Source organism: Ursus arctos, unplaced genomic scaffold (genome assembly GCF_023065955.2).
Source record: "Ursus arctos isolate Adak ecotype North America unplaced genomic scaffold, UrsArc2.0 scaffold_4, whole genome shotgun sequence".
Classification (NCBI taxonomy): domain Eukaryota; kingdom Metazoa; phylum Chordata; class Mammalia; order Carnivora; family Ursidae; genus Ursus; species Ursus arctos.
The window spans coordinates 5,458,092-5,479,421 of NW_026623056.1; the positions used below are offsets into that span (position 1 = coordinate 5,458,092).

Here is a 21,330-nt window from a genome sequence, read left to right on the forward strand (position 1 = left end):
TAGAAACCTGAAATTTAAAGCCCAAGAGAAGATGATTTTCTACCACTATAATAACAAGGACTTTTACCTGTAGCAAAGCATTCCAACTTCCAGGTCCAGCCTAATTCTTTGGTTTGGAACTGAGCCTGGCAAGCCCACAAACCAGCAACATTCAAACTTGAGGCAGGGTGGGGCTACCACCTGCTGTTCTCTCCATGAAGCACCAGGGACCCCACCACTTACCACTGATATAGGGCGAGCAGCCAGGCACCATGATGGTAGGACCTGAGGAGAGACCCCAGTTACCCACGGAGGCCTGTTCAGTAGCTGAAATTCTGTCAAATGGAGAGATGTTTAGTATGGTTTTGATGCCTCCAAAGGTCTTTGGTAATAATGCAAACATTCTCAGGAAGAAGTACTTAGCCATTCACCTATAAGAGAATTCACTGTATGGATCTGTTAACCAAGAGAAACAGCTAACCCAGAGAGAACGTGGCTCAGTGAGCAAGTTCTGCTAAGGCAAATGGGGGGCTGAGTGGGAAGAGAGGGCCTGAGTGAGCAGGATGGAGATGCCATGAAGGAGAAAGAAAACTCATTTCATCCTCACAGACCCTAGAAGGTAGGCCCCAGAATTTCTAGTTGATGGTCATCTCCTTATTATTGAGACTGTAAGACAACAGAAGGGTCGGGACTGTGTTTACCTGTTTCACACTGGTATGCAAGTCCTAGGACGATGCGTAGCACATACTCAGATGTCCAATAAGTGTGTGCTGAAAAGGAGTGAGCTGCCAAGCAGAAATGCCCCTACTCTGGGGCACTTAGCACATTTCTCTGACCATGAGAATAGCCATCACATATATTAAGATTTTGCCTCTGAGTCTACCTCTCCCACTGGACAATAACCTCCCTAAGAAAAGGAAAGATGTCTGCTTATTCCTAGTATAGTGCCTGGCATTTAGAAAGCATACAATTCTTTTTTTTTTTTTTTAAGATTTTATTTATTTATTTGACAGAGAGAGAGGCAGCCAGCGAGAGAGGGAACACAAGCAGGGGGAGTGGGAGAGGAAGAAGCAGGCTCCCAGCAGAGGAGCCTGATGCGGGGCTTGATCCCAGAACGCCGGGATCACGCCCTGAGCCGAAGGCAGATGCTCAACGACTGAGCCACCCAGGCGCCCCAGAAAGCATACAATTTTTGAGTCTTAGAATTGTACATGAAGGACGTTAAGAGGCTGAGCTTTAAGCTAGGTCCCTCTCTATTTCAAACCTATGCTTTTTCTATATACTTCCCTGTAGAAAGGCATCCTGCTCCATGGTTTGACCTGCAACTGGCCTTGTGAAAGCAGGTTCATCGGAAACAGATTAGTCACTGTGCTCTGGCCTTGTAAGACAGGCAATCTGTATAATTTTTTACTATGTGCATTTCAGTTATTTAATGCTTGGTAAAAATACAGGCACAGCAAATAATTTAACACATGCAGAAGTGCATACATCTCAAAAGTTGAGTCTAAGTAATCATTTTCCAAAATATAGACTTCTAAATTTCTGCTTAAATAGGATGAGCTTAGGTAGAGATAGAAAATTTTAGGAAAATCCAAAGCAAAATTATTAATAAGTCAATTCCTATTTTATGTATATTCTAGCTCTCATTAGGAAATATTGAAAATGTCCTTTTCAAACCTATTTTCCTAAAACCCCTAGCCATGTTCAGACTCAAACAAAAAAAGAAAAGAAGGAATCTTTAAAAGCTAATTATTTTTACACTGAAGTTCCTCACATAGCCTGTGGACTTTATCCCTTGCCAAAAGACCAAAAAAAAATTTTAATTGAAAAAAGCAACTTCTAAAATGCACTAAGCTTAAATCCTCTTTTATAAGCTCTCGAACTAAGTTAAATTAGTTTAAGCTTTCATGCAATATATTCCATTCTAGTGGACTCCAAAAATTAATATTGTACTGACCAATATTCCAGTAATGTGAGTGTGAAAGAAAATTTATACTAGACTCATAGTGTGAAATATTGCATGTAAAAACATCAGGAAAGAAATTCTATCCTGACAAATGCTTTATCCTTTTAACTTTATAGTTTTGCAGATGTACAAATTTCTATAATTTTGTAGAAAATTTTGCTGCTGTTGGACAAGAATTATGCATAGTTGAGCCCTTAATAGGGCTGGAAAAAATTTAACATGAAGACAAGTTAAAATGACAGTGTTGTTGGGCGGCTGGGTGGCTCAATCGTTAAGCATCTGCCTTTGGCTCACGTCATGATTCCAGGGTCCTGGGATCGAGCCCCGCATTGGGCTCCCTGCTCAGCAAGAAGCCTGCTTCTCCCTCTCCCACTCCCCCTGTTTGTGTTCCCTCTCTCGCTGTGTCTCTCTCTGTCAAATAAATAAAATCGTAAAAAAAAAAAAAATGACAGTGTTGCTTATCCCATTACTGATAAATTAACAAGTCTAACTATTAAGTTTTATAAAACACACCTTTACCATCCTTTCTTGGTATTCTTAATAAGCTTTACAAGAGTTTCAAGAACAAGTTCCAGAGCAAAACTTACTCAGTGAAGTTGGTCGGTTGGCTGGTTGGTTGGGTAGTTGGTTGAGTAGGTAATTGATTGGTTGGACAAATGAATCTTAAACATCTCGGATTTCTGAACCAAGAAAATCGATTTCTTAGCAGTTGCTTGGAGAATCAAGTTTCTTAAAACTCCTTTAAAGCCTATAGCCTCTCAAGGGATTCAAGAGAAAGCACTGGGACCTTTTTAAAGTACTAGAAGTTAACAGGGAAAATGTCCTCAAAAGCTCATTAAGAGACACTCCAAAAAGTTAACACCACTTAGTCGTAGATCCCAGCTACCCTAATGGGTATTCCAATGATGCCTTTCCGAAGCGTCAATTTGAGAGGGCAAGATGCCTTAACTACCCCTCTACAGGGTGAGTCGGTTTCTAAATACTGAAATTTAAAACAGCGGTCCTCACCTACTCTTGGAAGGCTGCTGAAAAAATTAGGAATAAAATGATTGAAAGCACTGTCCTCCAGAAGAGGACAGTCAACCCTGGGGCTACTCATAAGTATCGTTAACCCCTGAACAACAATGTGGGGCTCTAGGGGGCCTACCCCCAACACAATCAACAATCTGTACACAACTTCTGACTCCTCAAAAACTTAACTACTGATAGCCTACTGTTGGCCAGAAGTCTTAGTGATAACATATACAGCCAACTAACACATATTTTGTGTATGTATTATGCAATATACTCCTTTTTTTAAAAGATTTTATTTATTTATTTATTTATTTGAGAGAGAGAGAGGGAGAGAATCTCAAGCAAACGCCCTGCTGAGTGTGGAGCCAGACGTAGGGCTCAATCTCAGGACCCTGAGATCATCTCCTGAGCTGAAATCAAGAGTCAGACGCTTAACCGACGGAGCTATCCAGGCACCCCGGTACTATATTCTTATAATAAAGATAAGCTAGAAAAAAGAAAATGCTGTTAAGAAAATCAAAGAAGAGAAAAGACATTTACAGTATTAGACTGACTTTATCCAAAAAAAAAAAAAAAAAATCCATGTTCAAGGGTCAACTGTCCTTGATTTTGCCAGTGCCTACAAAAGAACCTCATTCTTAGCAGAAGATGACCAGCCTGATCTGCTTCCTTATTACTGATCAAGCCAGAGGAAAGGGAGCCTTCCATGGCCCCCTGGCTTCTTCCTCATCGGCTCATTACACTTGAGCTGCTTACCTGTTATTTAATTAGCAACCAGAGCTAATAGAATAATGATATTTCGATTGAAAGTTCTAGTTAAGTACCCATGGTGACATTCTAATACGTCTTGTCTTTTGACTATAAATTGACTAATAAAATTATATTAACTGCTATTGGGGATTTCACTATAATGATCTGCAAATAAAAAGTAAGCTCAGTAAAGATAAAAAGAAAACACTCAGGAAAATGACCTACGAAGGGAAACAAAGAAACTGATTTGGCCATGTCACGGTCAGTCTCCTCAAATTTAAACTGTAAAGTGGAAAGAGATGAGATTGAGTTTTATATTTAAAAAGAAAAGGCAATTCTGGTTTCAGTACTATTGAAAAGGATAAGTCACTATTTAATTCTTTGTTGCTCAAAGGTATGAGTTTTTCACCCTCAAGATTTCCTTCCCAAGGACATGATTCTTGCAAAAAGAAACAAAAAGGATCAACGCCTATCTATTGGTTTGGACGCAAAACAACAGCAGCAACAACAACAAACTTGCTAGTGGTCTTCTAACAAAGTAACAACAATCCCATGTGGGCATACTTCATGCAGAGTAATATCACTTGGACCTCACATTTATTAAAGAGCTTTGCTACCTTCATAAATTGACTTTCCTTGACAGGACAAAGCAAGACGGCACGGTAAAGAGGCTTGTTGGAGAGAAAAAACTTACTTGGTTATTCACATTCCTGCTCCTGCTGGCCTGCCTAACACAGGACTGGCTGTGTTCTACCAACATCTTCTACCAACATCAAGATACAATGGGACCCTGCAAATCAAATGTGTCATCCTCCACCCACAGGCGCCTTCAAAGGGAAGAGGGTGTCAGATCAGACACCCTGAAGCTGTGACATCTGTAAATCAGTTAATTCCAATTAAAAGTACAAAAGAAAACATAATAATAATAGTAATAATTTTTAAAACCCTGTATATTAGTGACGCTGAAGGAGGGGCAAAAACAGCCATTTTTTTTTAGCAACAGCTGCACAGACTAATTTTTTTTTTTTAAATCACTCATATACTTTCAAAAGCATTCATTCCCAACTGCTGCCTTCCTCCTGGCAAACCCAAGAAATTCAAGACATGTAAACAAGAATAGATTTGCCCTTAAATCCCAAGGTCAAAGACAGCATCTGTTGTTTCAGAGAACAAGGAGGGCTTTCTTTTTGCTGGTTAGTTTGTTATAGGTTTTTTTAGCAGAAAAAAAAGTAAACACAAATTTTCTAGATGTTTCCCCCATCGCTTTAAGTGGTGCAAAATAGAGAAACCTGCATAAAAGAAAACAAACATCCAATGAGTTGCATGGATGAAAGGCTGGCCATGCTGCGATTTTTAAAGCTGACAGGAAAATTCATTTTCATACCCAGTTTCCCTCATGCCATTTGGCTATTAAATTATTCAAGGAATTTCTCTGCTTATAAAGATTAATAACATCAACCCAAACCACTTCTGAAAAGTACTTTCACCTCCTGTAGGAGACAGATGGACAACAGGAAAGCAGCCTATCATATTACAGGCAGACAAAAAGATTTCAGATTACCAGATTAACACACCAGGCGGGGAAAGAATGATGGAAGGAGCAAGATATGGGATACTGACAAATGGAACCAAATATTCTTCAGAGCCTTCATTGTGAAAATAAACATAATTTGGAGCCCATTGTATTTCAATTTTACCTGTTCTGAGCTTACAAACCCAGCTAATTAGCATAAATGTCAGTTCCAATCTAACCAAAGACTTTGAAAAGGCTAGTGGAGCCTTATTAAAACACATTGGTATCAGGGGACAAAGGCACCACCCGCTTTAAAGGCCTTTTGTGTTCTAGTAAGAAGTGTGTTTTAAAATCTGGGGTATATAGTTTGGATCCATAATATTGCCGACTGTGGGCTTTTTTAATTTGGTACTTTTACATTATTTTAAATACCAGCAACCCTTGAGAAGATATTTTTGTGCCTACAAAACCTAACACTCCCTAATTATCAATTCTCTCATAGTTGAAGGGATTTCTCAAAAGCTGTATTTCAGAAAGGGTCAATATGAAAAGACTACAATAATAATAAAATCACAGATGAATTGTATTTGTAGATTCACAGAAGCCAGCAATGTTTACTTTTTCATGAATATATTTTTTAATTAAATACTTCACTAATTTTAATTCCACAAATAATACAAGAATCCTTTCCTTTTTAAATTAAATAATTCAGAAAAAGGTCATGTACCCTCCCCCCTTCACCAATCCCACTCCCAACTGTCATGGATAAACACTGTTATCATATAGTAAATACATACCTTCCAGAACTTCTTACAAGCATTTTTTTTTTGGTATAATGTGCTTTTTAAAAAAATTGGGATAATACTGTATCTTCTACAATTCCCTCTCACCATCCCAAATGGCTAAGAAAATAAATCAAATGCAATCTGAAATCTTGGTCCTACTTCTATCAATATGTACGTAAGCACATAGGCAAGCATCCATGTACATTTAAACACAAAATGGCACAAAAATAAGCCACTAAGAAAAAGCTCCTTTGTTCCTCATTAGTGCTTAGCTACCTGGGGAAGCTATAAGGCAGATAAAGCAAAAATGCTCTGTTTCCCCAACACAGCTTTGAATTTGGTATTTGTTTTTTCTTTTTGTTTGTTTGCTTGCTTTTGGGGGAGGGGGGCACCAAACTGGAGATCATCTAATTGACCAGTGGGCCACATCTGGTCAATCACCTATTTTTATATAGCCTGTAAGTTAAGAATGTTTCTACATTATTAAATGTTCGGAGGAAAAGATTTTTTAAAGAATAACAGTCCATGTTATGTGCAAGTTACACGAAATTCACATTTCAGTGTCCATAAGCGTCTGACTGGAACACAGTCATGCTCATGCCTTTGCCTGTTGTCTGTCACTCCTTAATCCCTACGAGGGCAGTAACTGACATAAGCTGCAACGAAGGCTCTAACCACAAAGCCTGAAATATTTACTATCTAGCTCTTTATGGAAAAAGTTTGCCAACCTCTGTTTCAGTACATGAGATTTATTTTCCTAATATCTCACTTGTAAAACAATTCTTTATCTGCTACGTGGACACTCTTTTAGTGGGTAAAGATGACCAGAAGTAGGCAGAGAGGCAGCAGTAGAAAAAGATCACGTAGCCCAATAAACAGGTAATTTACATACGGACAAATCTCCAGCTTCGCTTTCTAGACTTTCTGAGAATTCTCTCGGTCCTAAAATATTACTGACAGTCTGCTATTGGAGTAAGGATGTCATGGATTACGTTGCTAGAAAGTCTAACCCACGTGTCCACCTACTGGCACCTACTGTGCTCCAGGTCAGTGCTGGGCACTGTCAGTGCCAGAGTCAACAAGATGGACATCATCTCTGCCCTCGGGACTCCCAGCCCAGTACACGCATTACAACTGTGAGAAGCTATAAAAGCCAAGATGAGGGAACTACACATGATCTAAAGGATGGGGTGGGATTAAAAGGGATATGAGGTAATTTCATCGTCATCAGATCGCAAAATCTTAAAAACCAAAGTGTAGTTACCGCACAAGAAATGAGAGAAACTGCCACCACCTCACTGTCTGTGTGTCCTCACTCTCTGTTCTTTATAAGCTATGATTAAGAGCAAAAGGAGTACTTTAGCTTCTGATTAAGACGGGATCTCGATCCAGTTTATGACCAAGGTCAAACTATGGGAGTGCTCTGCACCATCAACAGATGCTGAGTTTAAATTTCATTTTTTTAGTGGATCTAACCCAACCACCAAACCCCAGAGCCCTCCATGGAAAAAAGAAGTGAGACTACTGTACATCCAGTAACCATCCAATGGCATTTGAAAACAAAAAGCAAAAAAAACAACAAACACCCTGCCTCATTCCACAAAGTAATCCCAGCAGCCACTCCCAAGTAGAACCCCACTCCGATAACAACGGCTTTGTGTCCAAATAAAAGAAATCAACAGTATTTTTTTATACACCTGAAATCCCCATACACACAAAGTGAGAAGAGGAGAGGAATGGGAGAAAGATGATTTCAGCAAGAGTCTGCAATCCCAACATAGGGCGGAGTTTGGGTGAAGCTCTAGTAACTTCTACGGCCTGCGCCTTTAAGGCTTGACAATCTTTTGAGTAACGGAACTATGGGGACATTCAAATTAGGTCAGAGTTTCTCACTCTTACAGGCTTCCTTGGTGTCCTATGTTCCTGTTGCCTTCATAGAGAACTAAGCAAGCATATAAGGTCTCTAGAGAGAAGCAGCAACTGGAATCTGGGACAGAAAGAATAAAATGACTTCACCTTGCTGCTAGTAGGTCTCCGGTATCTGCACAGAAGGCTGAGTGGGCCCTACCAAGTAAAGTTGTATCCGACACTAGCTGCACCGGTTTTTCCATCAGGACCTGAGTTGCTGGGGGTCAGGTGTTCTTATTCATCTAATTGATGGTAATTAGGTGGGCTAACTGTGCCTACACAAAGAACTAGGCTTGAAAGTTAGGTTTTGTGATTCACCAAAGATAAAAATCATGAAAGAGAACTGCAGCTAGCTAAGCTTTCAGAAATACCAGGCTTTCTGAGCCACAAAGATCCAGACATTACCCAGCTCCAAAATGGAAAGATTAACCTAATCTTCAGGGCGAGACCAGTTTGTTAAACGGAACTCAGCTTGGCTGATACCGTTTCTGACAGGTCAGCCTTTCTCTCTGCAAACAGGCAGAGACCAGCAACACCATCTCTCCAAGAGAGGAGAAAGGACAAGCTGCCCAAGACGAGAGTGGCAAAAAGAAAGTAACAATGGCTTAATAAACAGAGTCTAAAGGTAAAATGCCTCTGCTGACCAGGAGCCATGTCTATGGGTTAGTAAGAAGTTCTGTACATCTTGGTGGCTCCAAGTATTCCTTCATCATCGGTTACATGAGTTGTAGCCAATACAAGTTATTCAGCAAGTAAACATTTCTCGACGTCCAGTTAAATTGAAATTTCAGTTAAACTTTTTAGTGTAAATATGCCCCATAACTAAGAATGTAATACGGAATATACTTATATTTAAAAAAAATTTAATTGTTCACCCAAAATTCAAATGGTCATACTCTATATTCAAGTTTTCAAGTTATTCAAATATTACATACATAACTATAGGACATACACTAAAGTGTTACTCATTGTTTATCTGAAATTTAAATTTAACTGAGAGTCCTGTATTTTCTCAGGCAAGTTTAGTTGTGGCGAACACAAGCAGCTATGGTCAGTGACATCGGAAAGATTTAGGGAAGCAGAGGGCCATTCCTTCACATGCTAGAAGACCATTTTTGGAAGGGTTTATTTTGGGCCTTGATTCATTAACTGCTGTTTGTAGAAGGGCCAGGAGAGTAGGCATTTTTATCTTAAACCTGCTTTTCCACTTGTATGGAAAAGAGGCAAACACTTCTAACACCAGGGACTTGCTCCAGGAAACAAATCTCAGAGTCGTTGTAGTGTTGGGCCCACTATGTCCCCAAGCCTCCTCGCCTCCACCCCGCAGACGCCATAACGGCTGAGGTCCATGATGCTCTCTTTGGGTTCCTGTGGGTTTAATTTGTTTAGAGCTTTTCATCTGTGGTATGTGGCGGGAGAGGAATATTTCCAATAAATAGGTTAGGATTACACAGTGCTGGTCCCCACAAAACCATCACACCCAGAGTTCTGGGTAGACAAAGAGGAGAGTGGCTGAGAGTAATCAGTAAAACCAAGAGGGAAAACTGCAAACGTGTTTTGAATCAATCTGTGCTTTAAAATGCTTTCAAAATAGATTAGCTCATTTCTTCTGCTTTATTATGTAATGTATGTGAAACACAACTGGTAATCTTAGGCACTTGAACTGCCTCAAGTTACCTTTCTAGACATTGATTCTCCCTACAGAGTGTTGTAGGCAGACGTACAAAAGAAGCAGGCATCTAATTTAAAAGAGCAGTTTCTCTGTCAAGCATCCTGAAGGCTTATGTCCGTCTCTTTCTCCCACAGGAAAAAAAAATCCCATTCAGATTCCCTTATTACTTAGGTTTAGACAAAACTATAATCAGTAGGTACAATCTATGCCAGAGATTCTCAAACACTGATATGCATAAAAATCACCTGGAGAGCTGTCAAAACACAGATTGCTGCCTTCATCCCCAGAATTCCAAATTCTGTAAGTGTGAGGTACGGTCTAAGAATCTGCATTTCTTAAAAGTTCCAGATGATGCTAATGCGTCTGGTCTAGACACCAGCCTTTGAGAAACCCGGGGCTGTGCAATTATAGGTAATGGTATTGTTGAATTCATTTGTTCACATTGAGTCCTTAAGATTTGTCACACCATAAAGGCAAACCACTCCTACCCTTGACTGTGCCCTTCCTAGATTCTTGTCTTGTCTGCTTTTATTTTTAGACTGTCTAGAAAGTCCCCAACTCATAAACACCGTACTCAGAATCATCCCCTCCTACAGGATGTCTGCTCTGGCCCTTAAAAACCCCCGCTGCCAATAACACGAGAAGCGATGTAAAAAATGATGAATTTTTGGAGAATCTATGCTAAAGAAAGGAACAAAGCTATGCCATCCCTGGGATGGGACTCCTACTTTAAGAAAAAAAAAAAAAGATTTCTGGGAAGGATGCGGTAGGAGGATCTGTTATGCGATTACACCTCAGTGTGATTTAGTTTAACCAGGCTGGGATCTTCCTCGAGCTACACTGAACCACGGCTGAGGTCAGAGAGGCCAGGAATCCTGAGCATAGACTTCAGTACCCAGCAAACCTGGAGGAAAAAACACAAAGAACCTGCAGCAAATTGCATCAGGGAGTGGCCGACAGACGGCAGCGACACAGACAATCCCGTGTGCGTGCTCACCAACTCCTTCTCTTGCCTCCTGAGCACCTAAGCTCCCTTTCTTGGCCCCCTGCATCGGGCAGGAGTCAAGCGACTAGCTCTGCCTAATAGAATATGGGCAGAAGGGCCAGACAGTTCCAGGTGTGAGCCCTAAAATGGCCCATAAAGATGGACACGCTCTCTCTCTTCAGCTGACTCTGCAGGAGTCTCCCGGAAGGCCCTAAGGGACACGGAGTGACTGGATGAGAGTCACCAGTATACAGCGCTTAGAGGGGAGCTCCCCATCCAGAACACTGGTCCTGGGCTCCGCAAGAGCAAGAAACAGACTTGAGAGCATTAAGCCACTGAGATTTGGTGGTTGTCACTGCAGCATAGCCTAGCCTTCCCTAACTAAGACAGCTAACATAAGAGAAAGTGTAACAACTGTGCCTCCCTCAGCTGAGCCAAACTAGACGGATGCCACATTCTGTTCTTCTGTATTACACAGAACCGATCTTGTCTTTGCTCCAGACCAGTAGCTCTCAGATTGGCTCATTAAGAAAATCACTTGTTTGGAAAAAGAATCCTGAGCTCTCTCCAAACCCACTGAATTCAGAATCTCCAAGTCTGAGACAGGCCACAGGCTTCTTAAACACACAGCCGACTGACCCGCCTGGGGCTAAATCGAAATGCCTCTTCCAGAGGGCCAGTTTGCCCCTATCTGGAGACCTGGGTTATGCCTTGCCAGGTGCAGAGTCTAGGACATTTTGGAAGGCTTACTAATCTTTACCGAATTATTTTTGAAGTGAGGATTTTAAATTATGTATTGGCAGGAATCAAATATTCAAGTGTAATGGATTTAATTAATTTAAAAGCTTCTCTTTAAAGATGATGCAATAATTGGCGTAAAGCTGAACGCCTGAAATACCTACCAGTGAGAAGGATTTAAATGCTCAATTAAAACAATTTGAGTTTTATTGGCTGTGAAGGAGGTATTTAAATATGCAAACAAGATTGACTCCCCAAGCGCTCCAGCCTGGGAGTAGTTTCTGCCTACCTTTCCTCACCCCCTTTAAAGGAGTTTCTATGCCCCTTGAGGATGGAGCAGCCAGAGTGGACTTGGGCCATCACTGGAAGTCATTGAGGAAGCCCAGCCTGAAGATCCACTCTTGGTCAGAGCATAAGATCCCCATCTGAACCATCTAAGACTGCCAATTCCTTGTTGATCCTCAAATATAACACTGTCACTCTACCTCAGGGCCTTTGCACTTACTATTTCTGCTGCAGTCTTCCTCTAGTTGTCTGAAAGACTTGCTGTGGCACTTCACTTATGCTCAAATGTCACACTATCCTTGAGGCCTTCAATGAAGCAAGAACCCCTCACTACACACACACACACACACACACACACACACACACTTCTTTGTGCCTGATTTTATTTTTCCCTCTAGCAGTTTCACCATCTCACATGTTAAATATTACTTGTTTATTTGTATATTATCTATTTCCTCTCACTTACATGAGTTTCATGTATCCGTAGGGTTCAGAAGCTGGCACTTAAGTGTGTGCACAATAAATGTTTTGAATGAATAAATAACCAATCCTGTCCTTCAAAGTTTAGTTAATTTAAATAATCTGAGTATTTGGGGGGCTTTAAATAAAAGATGAGTATGGACTGGCCCAGATATATTGGCTATACAAATGAGAGGGTTTTCTTATCACAAAATTGGTTGGTTTTCATTCCACACCGTCTAGTAATTTGCTCCATTCTGGGCAAATTTGCCACAGAAGTAAAGACATTCTATCTAAAAGAGTTGCCCCCAAAATGTTTAATTTCTCATGTCCAGAAAAATATATTTAAACTGAATACTTTTTTGTTTTCTGTTTGCAAATTTATATTTTAAAGCACTACATATATGATAAGCTGTGTTCTAAAAACATGTAACTCAGGGTCTGATTTCCCTCAAAGGGATGTAATTAGGTGGCACGGTGGCCAGTCAACAAGTTACTAAAGTAACTCTACCCCAGTCCCCAATAATAGTCATGTGACATGGGAAAGCATGTCCTGGTCAGGATGAGAAGGTTAAGAGTATCCCCCTCCTCCTATTGCATCAATGCGGGAATGGCTATATGCAAAAGTGCAAAGAACTCTAGGTTTGACCTCAATGTCCTACCAGGGCCTTCTAACCTCTCCTGAGGCCACAAGTCCCCACATGTAAGAGCCCAACCTCATCCTCGATCAGTCTTTCAGAGGGAGAAAGTGTAACCATTAAAATACTCTTTAGAAATGTGTTCAATGGGGCGCCTGGGTGGCTCAGTCAGTTGAGGGTCCAACTCTTGGTTTCAGCTCAGGTCATGATCTCAGGGTTGGGAGATCGAGCCCCATATCAGGTTCTGTGCTCAGTTCAGAATCTACTGGAGATTCTCTCTCCCTCGCCCTTTGCCTCTCCCCGCTACTCACGAGCATGCTCTCTCTCTCTCCCTTTCTCTCTCAAATAAAAAAATAAATAAAAACTTTTTAAAAAAAAGAAAAAGAAATTTGTTTAAGACAAGAGGATTAGAAGAAAACCCAACTCCATAATTATTTTCCCATGAAAATTATTGATACTTTAAAAATTTTATTTTTCTGCAATAAAATATTACAAGAACACAAAACCAAAAGACTAATATTTAATTTCATTGCCGTTTATATTGATTGTTTACAGATCATTACCATTTTATGCTAAAGTCGAGTTGCTATAGTGAGATGAAGCATTTGGAGTATGAAGACAGCTGGCCCAGGGTTTGGATCCCAGCTTTTCCATTAACTGCCTTTGCAACCTTCCTGGGACAAGTGCCCCAACCTGTTTGAGACTCATCAGTAAAATCTGGAAAAACATGGAATGCATCTCTCTGGATCACTTTGAGAGCTAAATAATGCTTTGTGCATACTAACTGCTCAATTCAAGTAGTGCTGTTTTCATTTTTTGAAATTATTTAATATTACAGTAAATATTTTTCATTGTCTTATGAGACATTAAGATTGCAATTTTGGGGGGCGCCTGGGTGGCACAGCGGTTAAGCGTCTGCCTTTGGCTCAGGGCACGATCCCGGAGTTCTGGGATCGAGACCCACGTCAGGCTCTTCCGCTATGAGCCTGCTTCTTCCTCTCCCACTCCCCCTGCTTGTGTTCCCTCTCTCGCTGGCTGTCTCTCTCTCTGTCGAATAAATAAATAAAATCTTAAAAAAAAAAAAAAAAGATTGCAATTTTGGGGCATCTGGGTGGCTCAGTCGGTTAAGCATCTGATTCTTGATCCCAGCTCAGGTCTTGATCTCCAGGTTGTGAGTTCAACCCCTGCATTGGGCTCTACTCTGAACAATTTTACTGCAGTTTAATTATTTTTCACTACTACATTTCAAAAATGTAAAAAAAATCTTTTAACGAAAAATAATGTAGTAGAAAACATCAGGACTTCCGACAGAGAAATGTGTCCAAATCTTTTACTAATGAGCTGAACGTCCTTGGGCCATTTACCATGAGCTCTCTGTGTTTCAATTCCCTCACATATAAAAAAATTAGGATAAAAATTCCAACTTTCAGCATTGTCGTGAGGATGAGAAATGAAAAAGTAAAAGCCCCTAGCACATAATGGGCCCCACTGATATTCTGAAGGAGTAGATGGCAAAATCAAGAAAATAAGAAAATCAATGCCTCTTCATTTAGGCCAGTCATTAGTTAACGACCAGCCACTGTGAAAGAAAAAAAGCCTAGTAAAGTCAATAAAATGTGAAGCCTAATTCATTTTTACAATATGACCTACTTTCAGCTATTTTTGATTCACACGAACGACCAATGTTACAAGGAGCTGATTCTGCAAGGACTGTTCATTAAAAGCATTTTCTTTTCTTTTCGTTATGGCTTTCAACTTTGAGGGGTTAAAAAAAAAAGATTTTCAGTTTCAGTTAGAAGCATCCACTGAAAGACTGCTGGTACTAATCTTACAGTGTGACTTTCAAAATCTACGCAGTGTCAAAGGTCACTGCGGACGGGGGAGGGAGGGAGGACCTGAAGCAAATAGGTTTTTAATTCCACTCAATTATGCAGCTCCCATCAGGCAGCTCTGAATGCCCTAAATAGATTATTTAGATCTGAGCATTTGAAGGTTTGGAAAAATAAAATTCGGAATGATCTTCTCCCTGCCCACGGAGTACCAGCAGACACACCTCGGTTTGTGACCTGTGGAGAAGACCTAGCTGTTGCTAGTTTTTCATTTGGGAAACAAATGTGCTTATTAGATCCTGACCCCAAATCACTTACGTGCCACTGAAGCTGAGACAGCAAAACAGCTGAAGGAAGATATTTTCAGCTGCTTTGGAGTATCTTTGTAAAGAGCCATTGTCTTTTCTCTCCGGGACAGTGGCATTCTTTAGCCAATCGAATCTACCTGCTAACAAAGGCGGAAGAAGGAAGGCCTATTTTCCCAAAGGCTACACAAGGATTAATGACTGCCAAACTAACTGTCTCTTAATTTTCTTTCCTACTCCCTCTCTCGCTGGCCTTCTAGAGATAGAGTATACAGACCTTCCCTTTGTTAAGAGCATTAACTCAGAAGACCGCCGCACACCGGCAACAAAGAGTGGGGTTTTGGTGTTTTGGGTTTTGTTTTTGACATCCCAGGGATTCTGCCTTATAAACTGGAGGAAGGATGGGGACATTTTATAACTGGGGTATTTCTAAGCAGGCAGATGGGAGGTGTGGGGGACAACACCTTCTGGGAGAACCTGATATAGGATCCTTATATTCCCACTATATTTTCCAAACCAAACCCAAATGAGAACCACCGGTCCTTCAGACTTACCACCCCACTTACAATGGCAGCAAAGGAGTCATCATGGCACCCTCTTCCTACCCTAAGAGACCCCTGGGTGGAAACATCCACGGGGCTCCTACCCAAAGAGGAGTAAATGACGAGTGAGCAGATGGCATAGATCTGCTTGTCTTCATTTCAAAATAAAGAGACAAAAGACATACATGGTCCTCTTATAAACAACAGAAAAAGTAATGTTATAGAAGTGCCAGTGGTGACTGAATTTTTGAAGTTAACAACATAAGTCTTAGAAACTGTGACATGAAAATAAGATTTTGTGATCCTCTGAAAAGGCAGTACGCATGCTAATCCCAATGAGAGAGAAAAGCACTGGGGATTGTTAACTAGTACCCAACCCTCTGGTGAAACAGCTCCTCTCCTCCCTGAGAGAAGAAAGGAGCCCCACAGCGCCTTATACTCCAAATCCAACAGGGGCCACCAGCTCCGCCCCAGCACCCGGGCCACTCCCGGCCCCTTACCACAGAGCTTCCATTCAGGAATCACGTGGCAAAGAAAACCTCCCAAATGCCAGCTGCTGTCATTTCTCAATGTTTTTTGTGATGGCTTGACTTGCTAACATGACAGGGTTTATTATTTTTAGCTTTCAGCTTTGGTGAGTTGATCAGTCAAAACAAAGGATTAAAATAGCACCTACTTGGTAAATTCAATTTCAGATGACTACATCTTAAACCCATTATAGACTCCTATAAACCTGACTTTTACATGGCTAAGGAAGTTTGAGAAGAAATAATAAATTTCTCGCTCAAAAGGCAGGATGAATAACTTCTTTTGTCTTAAATAGGAGTCTGTTTTGGAATCACATCGCAAAGTAAGTCAATGATAAACAACAGATTCATTTAAGCCCGTTCAGGACACACAGCAATGAGGGTTTCAGAGGGTTTTTGAGAGTTCTAATGTTCCATCCAGTACTTGTGAAATGCTTGAGATCTCAGTTAAACACAGCATTACAAATAAGTAAGAAAGTAAGTAAATGGTCGTCCTAGTCACATATGCTTTTTAATGAAGAACACGATTTTTTCTTTGAAAACCTCCCTTAAAATAACCTAGGGGTGCCTGGCTGACTCAGCCAGGAGAGCATGTGACTCTTGATCTTGGGGTTGTGAGTTCAAGCCCCACGTTGGGTGTAGAGTTGATTTTACAAATAAATAAATAAATAAATAAATAAATAAATAAATAAAGTAACCTAAATAAGTATGAAAAATTATATTGTGATAATGTAAGCCACTGAAAGCTGTTTTTAAATAACTTATTCTGATTTTTAAAAATAATGCAAGTATAGGGTAAACTGGATAAGGTATATTGGAACTCTGTACTACCTTTGCAACGTTTCTCTTTCAGAGAAAATTTAAAAGTTTATTCCAAATTTATTCTAAAATTTAAAAGTTTATTTTTTTAAAAAAATTTTGTTTTATTGGAGAATATTTGGAAAAAATATAGAAACTTGTAAAAAAAGAAAAATACCTATAAAAATAGGTATACATATAACTACAACTCTGTGTGTGTGTATATATATATATAGTTTTATATCCTGTCTTCTTTGGATATTATGGCATTTTCCCATAACATTAAAAATTCTTCATAAATATTCTTTTATAGGGCTGCTTATCATTATCTCATATGGCTAAACCCAAAATTTGTTTAATCATTCTCCGACCCGGGGAACATTTAACTTGCTTTCTATTTTTAGTTATTGGAATTAGCCTTACAAACAATATAATTGTGCATATTTCTGATCGTTTCTTCAAAGACAGACGTACATTTTTAGACATGGCCTAACTGCTTTCCAGAAAATTAACTTATTCTTAAAGAGCATGCATCACCCAACCTCAGCTCCAAGCACAGTCACACGTGACAACCTTCCACAATGGAATGCAGCCAGTTTAGCGCTAGGGCTCTTCCTGGGAAGAGCCTCGGGGACTGAGTATCTGCTGTGAGTCAGGGCTGCCGGAGCCAAAGAAAGGTGTGCGATGCTCAAATGTCTCCTCCAGGTAACCCTCCTGCCAGCCGGCCACCTCCTGATTCCGCTATAACCAAAAGCCAGGTGCATTTACTCAAACAAAATCCACTGAAATCGGAGTAAGGGGAAGAATGGCTAAGACAGAAAGATTTTACAAGGGTTTGAGTGTCACATTTGGCCCAAGATATTTCTCAACAAATGAAATGCAGACAGAGATACTTGGATAATACCTATAATAATTCTGAAAAACAAAAACAGAAACAAAACAAAAAAAACCTCAGCTGGGGACAGGAATATCGTCTCCCTAGGAGTTATTTGCAAATCTGCTGGCACTTTACCTGGGCAGAATGACAGGAAAGCAATATTGTGGGGAGGGAGGCGAAGTGGGGAGACTAGAAATCTGTGAGTTCCAGAGGAGAAAGGATAGTTCTACTCAAAATGCCAACAGCATAGTGACATTCTTGAAGATACTTTGACCAGAACGAGAAGCAGAGGGGCTCTTTTTAATTTTAAATTCAAATTTAGGGCACCTGGGTGGCTCAGTCAGTAATGGGTCCAACTCCTGATTTCGGCTCAGGTCATGATCTCAGGGTTGTGAGATCAAACGCTGCCTCAGGCTCCATGCTGGGTATGAAGCCTGTTTAAGATTCTCTCTCTCAGGGCACCTGGGTGGTGCAGTCGTTAAGTGTCTGCCTTCGGCTCTGGGCGTGATCCCAGCGTTCTGGGATCGAGGCCCACGTCAGGCTCCTCAGCTAGGAGCCTGCTTCTTCCTCTCCCACTCCCCCTACTTGTGATCCCTCTCTCGCTGGCTGTCTCTGTCAAATAAATAAATAAATAAAATCTTAAAAAAAAAAAAAAAAAAAGATTCTCTCTCTCCCCCTCTATCCCCCCCCCCCAAAAAATTATAAACTCAAATTTAACATTTGGAATTTTAACATAAAATCTAGCTTCTCTCAGAAAATTGGAAGACCTGACAACATTGAGCCTAAATTCCCATGGCAACAACTGCTGGGAAATGAGTAGTGGCTGCCCCCTTGATCTGAGAAGACTGATCAGTGTCAGGCATTAAAATTACCTGCCTGGCAAGCCCCTTCCTAACCACAAGGTCTTTCAAGGAGTTCCTCAATTCCTTCAACTGGGAAAATTCTAGGAAGGCCCCAAGTAGTGCCGTTCCCCGTTGCCCCCCATGTTCAATTACCGGAGAGATGCAACACTGAGAGCTCGTCCTGCCAAAGGTCGTTGTCACTCTGGGGCAGCAAGTTTGTCTTTTATTCACCATCTCCTGGCCTACTGAGTTGGACAACCCAGAAGTCCTCTTCCTGGAGCCTGAGAGCAAGCTGTCCAGTGCCGGAGTCTTGTTTCTTCCCCAACACCATCACCACCATCCTAACCATCACCACCTGGCCCCAGACCAGTGAAGCATCAGTGCCTCCTCCAGAAAGACCCCACTCCAAACTCCTGAGGAACTTCACAGGTGCACCAGGAGCTCCAAACGAAAAAGGCTTAGCAGAGCGTGCGGCCAAGAAGAAAGAAGACATAAGAAGACATAAGAAAGTGTCCATTGAGGACACTGCCAAAGAAAAGAATCCTCCCAGATCCATACCTCTGGTCCAGACTCTGAGATTACCTCTCCTATGGCCTTGGCCTTGTCACTTAGTCCCTCAAAGTTCCAGTTTCCCCATTTGTAAAATGGGGATAACAAGACATCCTTCACAAGGTTGCTGGGAGGTGTGAACGAGGATCACGAATGTGCAAACGTCCTTCCTACAGCTCACGCTCAGGAAATGCCAGGTGAATGTGAAGCTAGTTAATAATAATGCTTTTACTTACTCTGCACCTGGGCTAACATGTCCCCGTCTACACAGCTGCACCTGGGAAAACAAACTGAGCCTTATCTGCCCCTGGGCACAGGGCATTATTAGCTGCTTCCTGTAACTTCCGGGATCAAATGGGGTCACTTCTTTTATCATTGTTTATTCGATGATGCTTTGAGCAAGCATTAACTGAGCACCTACAATGTGCTAGGGCAGAGATACAAAGGGGAGAAATCACAACTGCAAGAAACCAAAGTGTAGTGACCAAAACAAGCATATATAACTCATAATTAGCCCTTAGTCTAATAAATCCTCAATCAGTGATTTGTAATGGAGCTCAGGGAAGCAGGGGTGACTGACGCCTCCAAGCTAAAGGGGGCCAAGCGATCAGGAAAGAAAAGGAGAGCTTTAAGTTCCACCTGAAGACGCACTGGCAATTCGCCCAGAAGACAAAAGGAAGAGGTGCAGGTCAGACAGAAGGCACACAAACGAAGCCATGGAGAAGTGTCATGGTGCTTTTGAGGAAGTACAAGTAGTTGGCATAACCAACGCAGGTGTTAGGGAGGGAGGGGGCCGGGGGTAAGCTCGAGGAGAGAACACCGCTTGGATTTTGGAAATAAGAAGGGGATTAAGAACTGGAAGCAGGTGTCTGATTTGGCTTTTAGAAAGAGATTACCCAAGCAGCCTGTATGCTCTTCAGTTTCTCTCTCCCTCTCTCTCCACATACACAACGCCCACCACTGTGACTGTAGGAACCCAAGGGCCCCTCCCCGAGGAGATGGGGTGAAAGGAATAGAATATTGGAGAAGGTGCTTGGGGAGGTGAAGGAGCATAATGGAGAAGAGAAGGCAGCACAGACACAGAGAGCTTCTGCAGGACCCGTGGGCTCCACATATTTTTCAGGGGGTAGGACTGATTCATGGCCACACCACGGATATCCAGAAATGGCCTTGCCCTGCAAGGATCTCAAAAACGTGACATTCAGGTATAGTGTGGAAGAACCTTCCAAAAACAGGCTAGAATCAAGCTGCATTTTCGGCCTGTTCCTCCTTTCTTTTAAAGATTAACTACCTGAAGGCTGTGCAAAAACAACAAAAAATAAAACCAAGGGTGGGTCAGGGGACCAGACTCATGAAGGCCCGAGCAGGCACTGCTGTTGACTCACCAGGGCTGACAGCACCATAGTGTTTCTGCGCCTCAAACATGCCAGTAATTCCCTTAGGGAGAAGTAAAGTATGAAGGGAAGGGAGCTTGTATTCAATTTAAAAACCTAAGTCCTAAACAGTTGATCTTTATAAGCTAGGGTTTTTGGGGAATTGACCATAAACTGTCACAACCCCTCTGATGACGGAATCTATCACTCTACTAGTACTCGCCACAGCTTACCATCATTTGAGGTGACTTGGAGGATCTTTTTAACTTTTTTTTCCCCCCAGCTCAGGGGGATCTCACCACCCTGAGATCAAGAACTGAGCTGAGATCAGGGGTCAAAGACTGAACCGACTGAGCCTCCCAGGTGTCCCAGAGTCTTTTTAGAGATAAGGATGATTAACAATGTGTCCCCTCAAACATGCTCTCCTAAAAGCCAGCCACTAGCAACCTTCTGTTAGCTGGGTTAATATTGGAGAATCCTCTAATGCAAAAGGGTGCAGGGCAAGGTCACATTTCATTTATATTTCTACCCCCAAGGGCAGGCACAGTGCCTGGCATACTGTTGACATGCAATAAAATTTTGTTGAAAGGCTAGATAAATAAAAGAAAATGTGCAGATTATTTATGATTTTAGTAAAGCAATTTCCAAATTTTTGGATTTTTAAAAACTGGTGTACAATTTATATATAATAAAATTCACCCTTTTAAAGTGTACAGTTTGATGGTTTTGACAAATATACATAGTCATGAAACCACCATCCCCAAAATTCCTCATGCCCCATTGTAGTCAAGTCCCTTCTCCATAGTACTGGTCTGTTACTACGCTTTGCCTTTTCTAGAATGTCATATTAATGGAATCAGAGAGGCTTTTTTCACTTAGCGTCTTGAGCTCCATTTATGTTGTTGCTTGTATCAGTACTGCATTCATTTTTATTGCTGAGGAGTATTCTATTGTTTAGATGTAACACAAATTGTTTTTCCACTCTCCCGTTGATGG

General features: G+C 41.2%; 1 protein-coding gene across 9 annotated transcripts in view; it reads right to left on the reverse strand.

Annotated features, from left to right (window-relative positions):
* The window catches only part of TNIK (TRAF2 and NCK interacting kinase), a 475,440-nt gene that overhangs the window by 237,922 nt on the left and 216,188 nt on the right, over positions 1-21,330 (reverse strand). The gene's annotated exons all lie outside the window — the stretch shown is intronic.